Genomic DNA, 15,930 nt, shown 5'->3' with positions numbered 1-15,930 from the left:
GTACCTGAAAGTGACGGGGAGAATGGAACCAAGTTGGAAAACACTCTGCAGGGTATTGTCCAGGAGAACTTCCCCAATCTAGCAAGGCAGGCCAACATTCAAATTCAGGAAATACAGAGAATGCCACAAAGATACTCCTTGAGAAGAGCAACTCCAAAACACATAATTGTCAGATTCACCAAAGTTGAAATGAAGAAAAAATGTTAAGGGCAGCCAGAAAGAAAGGTTGGGTTACCCACAAAGGGAAGCCCATCAGACTAACAGCTGATCTCTCGGCAGAAACTCTACAAGGCAGAAGAGAGTGGGGGCCAATATTCAACATTCTTAAAGAATTTTCAACCCAGAATTTCATATCCAGCCAAACTAAGTTTCATAAGTGAAGGAGAAATAAAATCCTTTACAGACAAACAAATGTTGAGAGATTTTGTCACCACCAGGCCTGCCTTACAAGAGCTCCTGAAGGAAACACGAAACATGGAAAGGAACAACCAGTACCAGCCACTGCAAAAACATGCCAAATTGTAAAGACCGTCGAGGCTAGGAAGAAACTGCAACAACTAATGAGCAAAATAACCAGCTAACATCATAATGACAGGATCAAATTCACACATAACAATATCAACCTTAAATGTAAATGGGCTAAATGCCCCAATTAAAAGACACAGACTGGCAAATTGGATCAAGAGTCAAGACCCATCAGTGTGCTGTATTTAGGAAACCCATCTCACATGCAGAGACACACATCAGCTCAAAATAAAGGGATGGAGGAAGATCTACCAAGCAAATGGAAAACAAAAAAAAGCAGGGGTTGTAATCCTAGTCTCTGATAAAACACTTTAAACCAACAAAGATCAAAAGAGACAAAGAAGGCCATTACATAATGGTAAAGGGATCAATTCAACAAGAAGAGCTAACTATCCTAAATATATATGCACCAAATACAAGAGCATCCAGATTCATAAAGCAAGTCCTTAGGGACCTACAAAGAGCTTAGACTCCCACACAATAATACTGGGAGATTTTAACACCCCACTGTCAACATTAGACAGATCAACAAGACAGAAAGTTAACAAGGATAGCCAGGAATTGAACTCAGCTCTGCACCAAGCAGACCTAATAGACATCTACAGAACTCTCCACCCCAAATCAACAGAATATACGTTCTTCTCAGCACATCACACTTATTCCAAAATTGAACACATAGTTGGGAGTAAAGCACTCCTCAGCAAATGTAAAAGAACAGAAATTATAAAAAACTGTCTCTCAGACCACAGTGCAATCAAACTAGAACTCAGCATTAAGAAACTCACTCAAAACTGCTCAACTACATGGAACTGAACAACCTGCTCCTCAATGACTACTGGGTACATAACGAAATGAAGGCAGAAATAAAGATGTTCTTTGAAACCAATAAGAACAAAGACACAACATACCAGAATCTCTGGGACACACTTAAAGCAGTGTGTAGAGGGACATTTATAGCACTAAATGCCCACAAGAGAAAGCAGGAAAGATCTAAAATTAACACCCTAACATCACAATTAAAAGAACTAGGGAAGCAAGAGCAAACACATTCAAAAGCTAGCAGAAGGCAAGAAATAACTAAGATGAGAGCAGAACTGAAGGAGATGAAGATACAAAAACCCTTCAAAAAATCAATGAATCCAGGAGCTGGTTTTTTGAAAAGATCAACAAAATTGATAGACTGCTAGCAAGACTAACAAAGAAGAAAAGAGAGAAGAATCAAATAGATGCAATAAAAAATGATAAAGGGGATATCACCACCGATCCCACAGAAATACAAAGTACCATCAGAGAATACTATAAACACCTCTATGCAAATAAACTAGAAAATCTAGAAGAAATGGATAAATTCCTGGACTCACATATACTCCCAAGACTAAACCAGGAAGAATTTGAATCCCTGACTATACCAATAATAGGCTCTGAAATTGAGGCAATAATTAATAGCCTACCAACCAAAAAAAGTCCAGGACCAGATGGATTCACAGCCAAATTCTACCAGAGGTACAAGGGGGAGCTGGTACCATTCCTTCTGAAACTATTCCAATCAATAGAAAAAGAGGGAATCCTCCCTAACTCATTTTATGAGGCCAACATCATCCTGATACCAAAGCCTGGCAGAGACACAACAAAAAAAAGAGAATTTTAGACCTATATCCCTGATAAACATCCGAGTGAAAATCCTCAATAAAACACTGGCAAACTGAATCCAGCACACATCACAAAGCTTATCCACCACAATCAAGTTGGCTTCATCCCTGGGATGCAAGACTGGTTCAACGTATGCAAATCAATAAATGTAATCCAGCATATAAACAGAACCAAAGACAAAAACCACATGATTATCTCAATAGATGCAGAAAAGGCCTTTGACAAAATTCAACAGCACTTCATGCTAAAAACTCTCAATAAACTAGGTATTGATGGGACATATCTCAAAATAATAAGAGCTATCTATGACAAACCCACAGCCAATATCATACTGAATGGGCAAAAACTGGAAGCATTCCCTTTGAAAACTGGCACAAGACAGGGATGCCCTCTCTCACCACTCCTATTCAACATAGTGTTGGAAGTTCTGGCCAGGGCAATCAGGCAGGGGAAAGAAATAAAGGGTATGCAATTAGGAAAAGAGGAAGTCAAATTGTCCCTGTTTGCAGATGACATGATTGTATATTTAGAAAACCCCATCATCTCAGCCCAAAATCTCCTTAAGCTGATAAGTAACTTCAGCAAAGTCTCAGCATACAAAATCAATGTGCAAAAATCACAAGCATTCCTATACAGCAATAACAGACAAACACAGAGCCAAATCATGAGTGAACTCCCTTTCACAATTGCTTCAAAGAGAATAAAATACCTAGGAATCCAACTTACAAGGGATGTGAAGGACCTCTTCAAGGAGAACTATAAACCACTGCTCCAGGAAATAAAAGGGGACACAAACAAATGGAAGAACATTCCATGCTCATGGGTAGGAAGAATCAATATCGTGAAAATGGCCATACTGCCCAAGGTAATTTATAGATTTAATGCCATCCCCATCAAGCTACCAATGACTTCCTTCACAGAATTGGAAAAAACTACTTTAAAGTTCATATGGCAGCAAAAAAGAACCCTCATTGCCAAGACAATCCTAAGCCAAAAGAACAAAGCTGGAGGCATCACGCTACCTAACTTCAAACTACACTACAAGGCTACAGTAACCAAAATAGCATGGTACACCAACTTGGCACATGTATACATATGTAACAAACCTGCACATTGTGTACCTGTACCCTAGAACTTAAAGTATAATTACAAAAATTAAAAAAAAAAAAGAAAACCAGGACTTTGGATTTGTAAAGAGGCATCTACTCTGCTTGGGGAAAATCAAACTGTATGATATGAGGGAGAATGGAATGAACTGACCGGGATCAGTTCTCTGAATCAAAAAGAGTGCTCGAGGTTGGCACAAGAGGTTGGGATCATTTGAAAGAGCCATATAACTATGTAGAGTGTTGTTCTGTATATGAAAGTATCAGCTCCAGCTCCAGAATGGCTAATGGGTCTCAGTGTTTAATGCTAGCTCCAACTGATTAGGAAGGACTGCTTGGCAGGGTGGTCTGGTGCTCATACCCATAATCCCAACACTTTGGGAGGCCAAGGTGGGCTGAGCTCAGGAGTTTGAGACCAGCCTGGGCAACATGGCAAAATCCCATCTCTACAAAAAATACAAAAATTAGTTAGGGTGTGGTGGCATGCACCTATAGTCCCAAATAGTTGGGAGGCTGAGGTGGGAGGATTGCTTGAGCCCAGGAGGGTGAAGCTGCAGTGAGTCATAATCTTCACTGCAGCCTGGGTGACAGCAGAAGACCCTGTCAAAACAACAAAACAAAACAAAACAAACAAACAAACAAAAAAACAAAACAAAAAAAAGGAAGGCCTGCCTGCTAAAGTGTTGTCTAGAAGCACTTAAAGCTGAATCAGTGGGAAAGAATTCTCACTGATGGAAGAGTTAGGTCCCTAAGCTGGGTTTTCCATACAGGCCTCTAAACTTTGACACCAGCCAGCTATGTGTGCTGAGGAGAGCTGAAGGACACAAAGCCAGAGCCAGGAGGTGATATATGTCATGGACTGAGAATGTACAAGGAAAGCTCACTATAGGAACCCCACAGGAAGGGGACAAATCTCCCTTCCAAACCACTTGAAACTCTGTTGAAAAAATCCCTCTTTTGTTGGCTGAACACTTCAAGGCTAAAACTCTACACATTTCCAAGCAGATTAAAGCAAGCGTTTTTGTTTTTGTTTTTCCTTATTTTGTTTTCACATATTATGCAAAAGCTCCTGGATCTAGTGACATTTTAATAAAGAATTCTCTTTTTTAGAGATTTAGGAAATCTCCAAATTGGAGATTTTCTATCTCCAGTTTGGCTTACAGGTATTCTGCCTTCTATGGTAGGCTTCCAGAATGAGTTACCCACAAAGGCATCTAAACTTTAACTTTAGCCTCAATGTTATAATGCTTTAATTACCAAAAACTTAGAAGAATGGCACAATGAGCTCAACTATGATGCAAACTCAGCAATTTCCATGACAGCACTTTGCTTCTTCTCCTTCCAATGGCTCACTGAACAGCTGGGAGGAAGCGGGAAATTTTGTTGCCCTTTTTCTTCTGTTGTTTTAAAATGAAATGTTTTTGAATCTAGGAAGATTCCTATTGGAATGTTTCTTCTCTACTTCTATTTCTAAAGGCTGATCAAGTACTCAGGTCTGGCTTTTCTGGGAAGCTAACACCAGGCCCCCAGGGAATGCTTCTATGGTTCACTGGAGCAAGTGAGGAAAGCAAAGAGCCAGCTATTACAAATAGATCGTGAATCATTTCCTGCAGCATAATTAGTCTTCTGGAATCCCTAAAAGGCCTGGCTAGAGAGGCAGTCCAAAGTCCCAGAGAAACAGTTTAATGTTTATGGTTAATCCTTTCAATAGAATACTATGCAGCCATTAAAATGAAGTAGTAGAGGCAAGTTTGTGTTAGTCTGCTCTCACGCTGCTAATAAAGACATACCTGAGACTGGGTCATTTATAAAGAAAAAGAGGTTTAATGGACTCACAGTTCCACATGGCTGGGGAGGCCTCACAATCATGGTGGAAGGCAAAGGAGGAGCAAAGGCATGTCTTACATGGTGGCAGGCAAAAGGCTGTGTGCAGGGGAACTGCCCTTTATAAAACCATCAGATCTCATGAGATGTATTCACTATCACAAGCTATTCATGAAGCCTTGTTAGTTACAAGCTTTTACATGTAGGTTTGGATAGGTTTAAATAAAGGAAAAAAATCTGAGAGTATATATACCAAAGTGTCAGCAATGACTATTTCCAGATTGAGGCATAATGGGTTTTCTGTCTTCCCTTCCTCCTTCCTTTCTTCCTTGTTTTAAAATTTTCTCAATATTCTACAGTAAGTATTTATGACTTTTGTGCATTTGCAAAGATGTTCACTAAGTTCCCTGGGTCCCTTTTTCTGTTCCTGACCTTACCCCACACTCCTGCAGAGTTCTTATGACTTGCCACTATTGTTCTGCATAGATTAGAAGAACTTTTAAATCAGACCCTAGGTTGAATCCCAGCACTGGTACCCACTACCCAAGTGACCTTTGGAAATTTGGTTAACTCAATGACACTCATATTCCATGTTCTATAAAATCAGGGACTTACTACCTACATGAAAGCACTACAGTCAAATGAGGAAACCATTTTCATCAAATAAGGTTAAATGAGATATTAAATGGTATTTAGACATTAAATACCATTTAATATCTCATTTATCTTAGTATTTGTCAACTGTAAAACCATCTACATTTGGTAACTCTTATCACAATTTCTTTGCTGTTCACATAGGAATAGAAAAAGTCAGGAGAGGGGAGGAGCCATGATGGCCAAATAGGAACAGCTCCGGTCTACAGCTCCCAGCGTGAGTGACGCAGAAGACAGGTGATTTCTCCATTTCCATCTGAGGTACCGGGTGCATCTCACTAGGGAGTGCCAGACAGTGGGCGCAGGTCAGTGGGTACGCGCACCATGCAGGAGCTGAAGAAGGGCAAGGCATTGCCTCACTCGGGAAATGCAAGGGGTCAGGGAGTTCCCTTTCCTGGTCAAAGAAAGGGGTGACAGACGGCACCTGGAAAATCGGGTCACTCCCACCCGAATACTGCGCTTTTCCAAGGGGCTTAAAAAAACGGCACACCAGGAGATTGTATCCTGCACCTGGCTCAGAGGGTCCTATGCCCACAGAGTCTCGCTGATTGCTAGCACAGCAGTCTGAGATCAAACTGCAAGGCGGCAGTGAGGCTGGGGGAGGGGCACCCGCCATTGCCCAGGCTTGCTTAGGTAAACAAAGCAGCCAGGAAGCTCGAACTGGGTGGAGCCCACCACAGCTCAAGGAGGCCTGCATGCGTCTGTAGGCTCCACCTCTGGGGGCAGGGCACAGACAAACAAAAAGACAGCAGTAACCTCTGCAGACTTAAATGTCCCTGTCTGACAGCTTTGAAGAGAGCAGTGGTTCTCCCAGCACACAGCTGGAGATCTGAGAACGGGCAGACAGCCTCCTCAAGTGGGTCCCTGACCCCTGACCCCTGAGCAGCCTAATTGGGAGGCACCCCCAAGCAGGGGCAGACTGACACCTCACACGGCTGGCCGGGTACTCCAACAGACCTGCAGCTGAGGGTCCTGTCTGTTAGAAGGAAAACTAACAAACAGAAAGGACATCCACACCAAAAACCCATCTGTACATCACCATCATCAAAGACCAAAAGTAGATAAAACCACAAAGATGGGGAAAAAACAGAGCAGAAAAACTGGAAACTCTAAAAAGCAGAGCACCTCTCCTCCTCTAAAGGAACGCAATTCCTCACCAGCAACGGAACAAAGCTGGATGGAGAATGACTTTGATGAGCTGAGAGAAGAAGGCTTCAGATGATCAAATTACTCCGAGCTACGGGAGGATATTCAAACCAAAGGCAAAGAAGTTGAAAACTTTGAAAAAAATGTAGAAGAATGTATAACTAGAATAACCAATACAGAGAAGTGCTTAAAGGAGCTGATGGAGCTGAAAACCAAGGCTCGAGAACTACGTGAAGAATGCAGAAGCCTCAGAAGACAATGCGATCAAATGGAAGAAAGGGTATCAGTGATGGAAGATGAAATGAATGAAATGAAGTGATAAGGGAAGTTTAGAGAAAAAAGAATAAAAAGAAATGAGCAAAGCATCCAAGAAATATGGGACTATGTGAAAAGACCAAATCTACGTCTGATTGGTGTACCTGAAAGTGACAGGGAGAATGGAACCAAGCTGGAAAACACTCTGCAGGATATTATCCAGGAGAACTTCCCCAACCTAGCAAGGCAGGCCAACATTCAGATTCATGAAATACAGAGAACGCCACAAAGATACTCCTCGAGAAGATCAACTCCAAGACACATAATTGTCAGATTCACCAAAGTTGAAATGAAGAAAAAATGTTAAGGGCAGCCAGAGAGAAAGGTCGGGTTACCCTCAAAGGGAAGCCCCTCAGACTAACAGCGGATCTCTCGGCAGAAACCCTACAAGCCAGAAGAGAGTGGGGGCCAATATTCAACATTCTTAAAGAAAAGAATTTTCAACCCAGAATTTCATATCCAGCCAAACTAAGTTTCATAAGTGAAGGAGAAATAAAATACTTTACAGACAAGCAAATGCTGAGAGATTTTGCCACCACCAGGTCTGCCCTAAAAGAGCTCCTGAAGGAAGCGCTAAACATGGAAAGGCACAACCGGTACCAGCCGCTGCAAAATCATGCCAAAATGTAAAGACCATCGAGACTAGGAAGAGACTGCATCAACTAATGAGCAAAATAACCAGCTAACATCATAATGACAGGATCAAATTCACACATAACAATATTAACTTTAAGTGTAAATGGGCTAAATGCCCCAATTAAAAGACACAGACTGGCAAATTGGATCAAGAGTCAAGACCCATCAGTGTGCTGTATTCAGGAAACCCATCTCACGTGCAGAGACACACATAGTCTCAAAATAAAAGGATGGAGGAAGATCTACCAAGCAAATGGAAAGCAAAAAAAGGCAGGGGTTGTAATCCTAGTCTCTGATAAAATAGACTTTAAACCAACAAAAATCAAAAGAGACAAAGAAGGCCATTACATAATGGTAAAGGGATCAATTCAACAAGAAGAGCTAACTATCCTAAATATATATGCACCCAATACAGGAGCACCCAGATTCATAAAGCAAGTCCTGAGTGACCTACACAGAGACTTAGACTCCAACACATTAATAATGGCAGACTTTAACACCCCACTGTCAACATTAGACAGATCAATGAGACAGAAAGTCAACAAGGACACCCAGGAATTGAACTCAGCTCTGCACCAAGCAGACCTAATAGACATCTACAGAACTCTCCACCCCAAATCAACAGAATATACATTTTTTTCAGCACCACACCACACCTATTCCAAAATTGACCACATACTTGGAAGTAAAGCTCTCCTCAGCAAATGTAAAAGAACATAAATTATAACAAACTATCTCTCAGATCACAGTGCAATCAAGCTAGAACTCAGGATTAAGAATCTCACTCAAAAATGCTCAACTACATGGAAACTGGACAACCTGCTCCTGAATGACTACTGGGTACATAACGAAATGAAGGCAGAAATAAAGATGTTCTTTGAAACCAATGAGAACCAAGACACAACATACCAGAATCTCTGGGATGCATTCAAAGCAGTGTGTAGAGGGAAATTTATAGCACGAAATGCCCACAAGAGAAAGCAGGAAAGATCCAAAATTGACACCCTAACATCACAATTAAAAGAACTAGAAAAGCAAGAGCAAACACATTCAAAAGCTAGCAGAAGGCAAGAAATAACTAAAATCAGAGCAGAACTGAAGGAAATAGAGACACAAAAAACCCTTCAAAAAATTAATGAATCCAGGAGCTGGTTTTTTGAAAGGATCAACAAAATTGATAGACCGCTAGCAAGATTAATAAAGAAAAAAAGAGAGAAGAATCAAATAGATGCAATAAAAAATGATAAAGGGGATATCACCACCGATCCCACAGAAATACAAACTACCATCAGAGAATATTACACACACCTCTGTGCAAATAAACTAGAAAATCTAGAAGAAATGGATAAATTCCTCGACACATACACTCTCCCAAGACTAAACCAGGAAGAAGTTGAATCTCTGAATAGACCAATAACAGGAGCTGAAATTGTGGCAATAATCAATAGCTTACCAACCAAAAAGAGTCCAGGACCAGATGGATTCACAGCTGAATTCTACCAGAGGTACAAGGAGGAACTGGTACCATTCCTTCTGAAACTATTCCAATCAATAGAAAAAGAGGGAATCCTCCTTAACTCATTTTATGAGGCCAGCATCATCCCGATACCAAAGCCGGGCAGAGACACAACCAAAAAAGAGAATTTTAGACCAATATCCTTGATGAACATTGATGCAAAAATCCTCAATAAAATACTGGCAAACCGAATCCAGCAGCACATCAAAAAGTTTATCCACCATGATCAAGTGGGCTTCATCCCTGGGATGCAAGGCTGGTTCAGTATACGCAAATCAATAAATGTAATCCAGCATATAAACAGAACCAAAGACAAAAACCACATGATTATCTCAATAGATGCAGAAAAGGCCTTTGACAAAATTCAACAACCCTTCATGCTAAAAACTCTCAATAAATTAGGTATTGATGGGATGTATCTCAAAATAATAAGAGCTATCTATGACAAACCCACAGCCAATATCATACTGAATGGACAGAAACTGGAAGCATTCCCTTTGAAAACTGGCACAAGACAGGGATGCCGTCTCTCACCACTCCTATTCAACATAGTGTTGGAAGTTCTGGCCAGGGCAATTAGGCAGGAGAAGGAAATAATGGGTATTTAATTAGGAAAAGAGGAAGTCAAATTGTCCCTGTTTGCAGATGACATGATGGTATATCTAGAAAACCCCATTGTCTCAGCCCAAAATCTCCTTAAGCTGATAAGCAACTTCAGCAAAGTCTCAGCATACAAAATCAATGTGCAAAAATCACAAGCATTCTTATACACCAAAAACAGACAAACAGAGAGCCAAATCATGAGTGAACTCCCATTCACAATTGCTTCAAAGAGAATAAAATACCTAGGAATCCAACTTACAAGGGATGTGAAGGAACTCTTCAAGGAGAACTACAAACCACTGCTCAAGGAAATAAAAGAGGATACAAACAAATGGAAGAACATTCCACGCTCATGGGTAGGAAGAATCAGTATCGTGAAAGTGGCCATACTTCCCAAGGTAATTTACAGATTCAATGCCATCCCCGTCAAGCTACCAATGACTTCCTTCACAGAATTGGAAAAAACTACTTTAAAGTTCATATGGAACCAAAAAAGAGCCTGCATTGCCAAGTCAATCCTAAGCCAAAAGAACAAAGCTGGAGGCATCACACTACCTGACTTCAAACTATACTACAAGGCTACAGTAACCAAAACAGCATGGTACTGGTACCAAAACAGAGATATAGATCAATGGAACAGAACAGAGCCCTCAGAAATAATGCCGCATATCTACAACTATCTGATCTTTGACAAACCTGACAAAAACAAGAAATGGGGAAAGGATTCCCTATTTAATAAATGGTGCTGGGAAAACTGGCTAGCCATATGTAGAAAGCTGAAACTGGATCCCTTCCTTACACCTTATACAAAAATCAATTCAAGATGGCTTAAAGACTTAAACGTTAGACCTAAAATCATAAAAACCCTAGAAGAAAACCTAGGCATTACCATTCAGGACATAGGCATGGGCAAGGACTTCATGTCTAAAGCACAAAAAGCAATGGCAACAAAAGCCAAAATTGACAAATGGGATCTAATTAAACTCAAGAGCTTCTGCACAGCAAAAGAAACTACCATCAGAGTGAACAGGCAACCTACAAAATGGGAGAAAATTTTCAGAACCTACTCATCTGACAAAGGGCTAATATCCAGAATCTACAATGAACTCAAACAAATTTACAAGAAAAAAACAAACAACCCCATCAAAAAGTGGGCGAAGGACATGAACAGACACTTCTCAAAAGAAGACATTTATGCAGCCAGGAAACACATGAAAAAATGCTCACCATCACTGGCCATCAGAGAAATGCAAATCAAAACCACAATGAGATACCATCTCACACCAGTTAGAATGGCGATCATTCAAAAGTCAGGAAACAACAGGTGCTGGAGAGGATGTGGAGAAATAGGAACACTTTTACACTGTTGGTGGGACTGTAAACTAGTTCAACCATTGTGGAAGTCAGTGTGGCGATTCCTCAGGGATCTAGAACTAGAAATACCATTTGACCCAGCCATCCCATTACTAGGTATGTACCCAAAGGACTGTAAATCATGCTGCTATAAAGACACATGCACACGTGTGTTTATTGCGGCATTATTCACAATAGCAAAGACTTGGAACCAACCCAAATGTCCAACAATGATAGACTGGATTAAGAAAATGTGGCACATATACACCATGGAATACTATACAGCCATAAAAAATGATGAGTTCATGTCCTTTGTAGGGACATGGATGAAATTGGAAATCATCATTCTCAGTAAACTATCGCAAGAACAAAAAACCAAACACCGCATATTCTCACTCATAGGTGGGAATTGAACAATGAGAACACACGGACACAGGAAGGGGAACATCACACTCTGGGGACTGTTGTGGGTTGGGGGGAGTGGGGAGGGATAGCATTGGGAGATATACCTAAAGTATAATAAAAATAAATTAAAAAAAAGAAAAAAAATCCATTGTATCACTTTTACTTTGACCTCTAAGAGTAGAGGAATTAACTAGAAAGGGCAAAAGAGGTAACTTTTGTAGAATTAGAGGTAAGGTCTTTGCCTATGGCACTGAGATTAACTGAGTGATACAATATTCTCCTGCATGACTGCATTTCCAGCAGAACGGTTTGTTCAAAAGGAAAATGCAAGTTGTGATAGGGAGCCTGGAGAAAGGCCTACAGGCAAAAAAAAAAAAAAAGAAAAAGTCAGGAGGATTCAAGCACAGTGTGGCAGGATCACTTCTTAGAAGTGGGTTGGGGGCAAGTAATCGTTCATCATGCCCTTAACCCACTTTTAACTGGCTTCATAATCATTCATTTTTGACAGAAATGCTATTATCTAAATTGAATTTCCCTAGTTGTTTCAATAATGGTCTTTCTAGTTATTTTTTCCCAATCTGGTATTTAATCGAAAAGGCTTTAAGAAACATGAGCTGTGAAACCTGAGGAAAGTGATGTACAAGTAGAAGAACAGTTTATGAAATGTGCTGAGATGCAGCCCAGTGTGGTTACTGGCAACAGTGAGAATTACAGCACAAGGGTCAAAGCAACACATTAAAAGCCAGATTCTCAAAAAATCCCTAGAACTTCTCTGTGATATTGGGCTTATGCCTGGGGTTAAACAGAACACAATCCTATTAATAAAAATAGCAACAAAAAATTGCCCTTTTGACAGTGAACTATTTACCCCAGTGAAGAATATTAGCATCAATGGTAAGCTTCACTGCAAAAAGAAAGAAGTTGGAATTGCACCTTGCTTGTTGCTCATTTGTGTGTTCCCTGCTTTCTCTCAGTGCAGGCATAGATAAGTTCTTTCATACTTAGAAGCTATTTCACCGAAGGCCTGAAGACATACCCAATGATAAGGAAGAAATATAGAGTCTAATCTACTTGGGCACACAGATAAATATTGAAAGCTTTGTGGATTTTACTTTTCAAAGAAAAGTTGCAGATATTGTGCAATGAAAACTCATAAATCTTTTACCTAGATTCACCAGATGTTAACATTTTGCCTCATTTGCTTTATCTCTTTCTCTCTATATGTACATATATTATTTTTGTTGTTACTGTTGAACCTTTAAAGAGGAAGTTGTGAATTTTCTTTTTCATGGGTTTTTCTTCATTAATCTGAATGTCTGAAATGTATTTTCCACACGGTAGAAAACATTTTGGAGTTTTCAGCTACATTTGAAACTTCTCTAACTTTCAAACTGCTGAGAGAAGATCTCTTAGCAATTGTGCTTTGTGGGTTCCAAAACTAGCCCTGGCCCTTAATAACAGTACGGGCTTTCACAAGTCACTTAATCCTTCTCAAATTCAGTTTTCTCATCTGTTGTGGGAGGTAATTATATCTGCACCCTTGGATAGCAGTGAGGGTTAAACGAAATATTGTGGAAAGCACTTTGAAAGCCATACATTTTCCATGCATATAAAAAACGTTATTCAGACTACCAATGAAATAACGTCGACTCAGGTTCTCCTAATTATACATTGGCCCTGCAACCATGTTGAACTTCATACCTGCAGGTGCTGATGGTGGCTCCAGCAGTGCTGGTGTTGGTAGGTACTCAATAAACCATACAGAGGCAGGAGGCAGGGAGCTTCCGTACCTGTCTATGATCCAGCACTGCCGTCTCCAAGGCAGTAGTTCTTAGGCTTCAGTGTGCATCAGATTCACTGAAGTGTGGTGAAAACCCCTGACTGCTGCGCCTCACCTGCAGAATTTGATTCCGTAGGTCTAAGATGGGCCTGAGAATCTGCATTTCTAACAAGTCCCCCTAGTGATGTTGAAGCTGCTGATTCCAGCATCAGACTTTGAGAATCCACCACTCTAAAGCATGACTTACCATCTGCCCATCTACTTTAGTTGGGCAAATTTGTTTCATGGGTGTTCCTATGTGGGAGAAAGCTAAGGTTAATAGAAAAGTGTTCCACAGTACTCTAAAGTGGTACTTTGCAAAACTTAATGGCCCTACAACTCACCTAAGAATCTTGTTACAAGTGGATTTTACTTCATTAGGCCTAAGGTGGCCCCATGATTCCCAGGTGGTGCTTGCACTACTGGTCCACTGACTACACTGACTGATAAGGTTGGAAAGTGCAGCTCATGGCTGTGCCTTTGCTTTCTTTAAAACAGAAAGTGGATGTTTTTAAATTTATTACTAAATATGTTAAGCTTTCTGCTCTCTGCTACTTGTCTGCTTTTCAGATAATTTGACAGTGAGTTCAACCCTGCAATAACCAAATTTTTTCTTTAAAAATTATATTATTTAATAATAGATTTGAAGGAGCTTACAAAAATACATATGAAAATACATACAAAACTTCTGCTCTACATCTATGGCAGGGGTGTCCAAGGCCATAGACATTTGGCTTCTCTGGGCCACATTGGAAGAAACTGTTTTAGGCCACACATAAAACACACTAACACTAATGATAGCTGATGAGCTAAAAAAATAAAAATAAAAATAAAATAAAACAAAATCACAAAAAACTCAATGTTTTAAGAAAGTTTATGAATTAGTGTTGGCTGCATTCAAAGCCATCCTGGGCCACAGGCAGATTGACAAGCTTGATCTATTGCTTCTGGGTGCAAAAGAAGACTACTTCATGAGAGGGGATGCAGCAGTACCATTTTTCCCCTATTAATTTTAGGTGACACATAATAATTATACACATTATGGAGTACAGCAGTGATATTTTGATACATGTATACAATGTGTAATGATCAAATCAGGATAGTTAGGCTATCCATCACATCAAGCATTTCTTATTTCTTTGTGTTGGGAACATTGAAAATCCTCTCCTATAGCTTTTTGAACATATACAATAAATTATTAACTATATTCACCCTGCAGTACTAGAGGATACTAGAACACATTCTTCCTGTCTAGCTATAATTTTGTATTTGTTAACCAACGTTTTTCTATTTCCCAGCTTCTAATATGAACAATTCCACTCTCTCCCTCCATGAGCTCATTTTTTTAGTTTCCACATTAGTGAGAACATGTGATATTTCTTTCTGTGCCTTTTTAACATAAGTCCACCATGCTTATCCATGTTGCCATGAATGACAGCATTTCATTCTTTTTAATGGCTGAATAGTACTCTATTGTGTGTATGGACAGCATTTTCCTTACCCATTCATCTGTTGATAGTTTAGGTTGATTCCATATCTTAGCTATGGTGAATAGTACTGCAAGAAACATGCAGGAGAGCAGTGCTATTGACCAATCATTTGAAACACCTGGTGAATTAAATCATCAGGGAAAAATCCATTCTCTTTAAAATTTAAAAAATGTTCTCCCATATTTTTGCATTTTTGGTTGGTGGGCTGGGGGAAAACTATTTCAAAGGCAGAACAGTTAGAATTTGTCAACGATTTGAAGAAATAAAAATAAAAGAAAAATAAAAACAGAAAACCAGTGACAAATTTCAAAGGTTAATGAAATTGATGTTAGTGCTTTTATTCAAAGAAGGAAGGAATTAGCAAGGTCAAGCAGGCTTTGGGGAGAAAGAGGGGTAGATTAATAATAAGCTGTAATTAATATTGTTTGGAGCTCCTTTATGGCATCTCCTTGCACCTTTCCAGTAAAGTTGGAAATGTGGGAATATGGCTCAAGGAAGCCAAGGGAGAAGAGGATATCAAGTAATATCAGATATGCTTATCACTTCCAAATGCTGCTTATGTAATGATACATGTGGATTAAACATCGGAACTTATACACAATTATACAAGTTAATAAGCAGCCTTCAAAAGAGCAATTTTGGTAGAATAGTGATGTTAGTTCAGAGTTAGGGAGTGAAATAGCAGTGGTAGCAAGGCACTGGAAAATTGGTCTCATGTAAGTCACTCTAGATAGATGATGAAAAACAGAAAACATTAATAAGGAAAGAATCTTAAACTAAGGCACATCAAAGTTACATGGAGAACTTGTTATACCCAGATTGCAGGGGCTCCACCTCAAGTTTCTGATGCTGTTGGATGGACATGGAGGCCAAGAATTTAAATTTCTA

The sequence above is a fragment of the Pongo pygmaeus genome, chromosome 3 (genome assembly GCF_028885625.2).
Source record: "Pongo pygmaeus isolate AG05252 chromosome 3, NHGRI_mPonPyg2-v2.0_pri, whole genome shotgun sequence".
Lineage (NCBI taxonomy): Eukaryota > Metazoa > Chordata > Mammalia > Primates > Hominidae > Pongo > Pongo pygmaeus.
Note: the sequence above shows the minus strand (reverse complement) of the source record.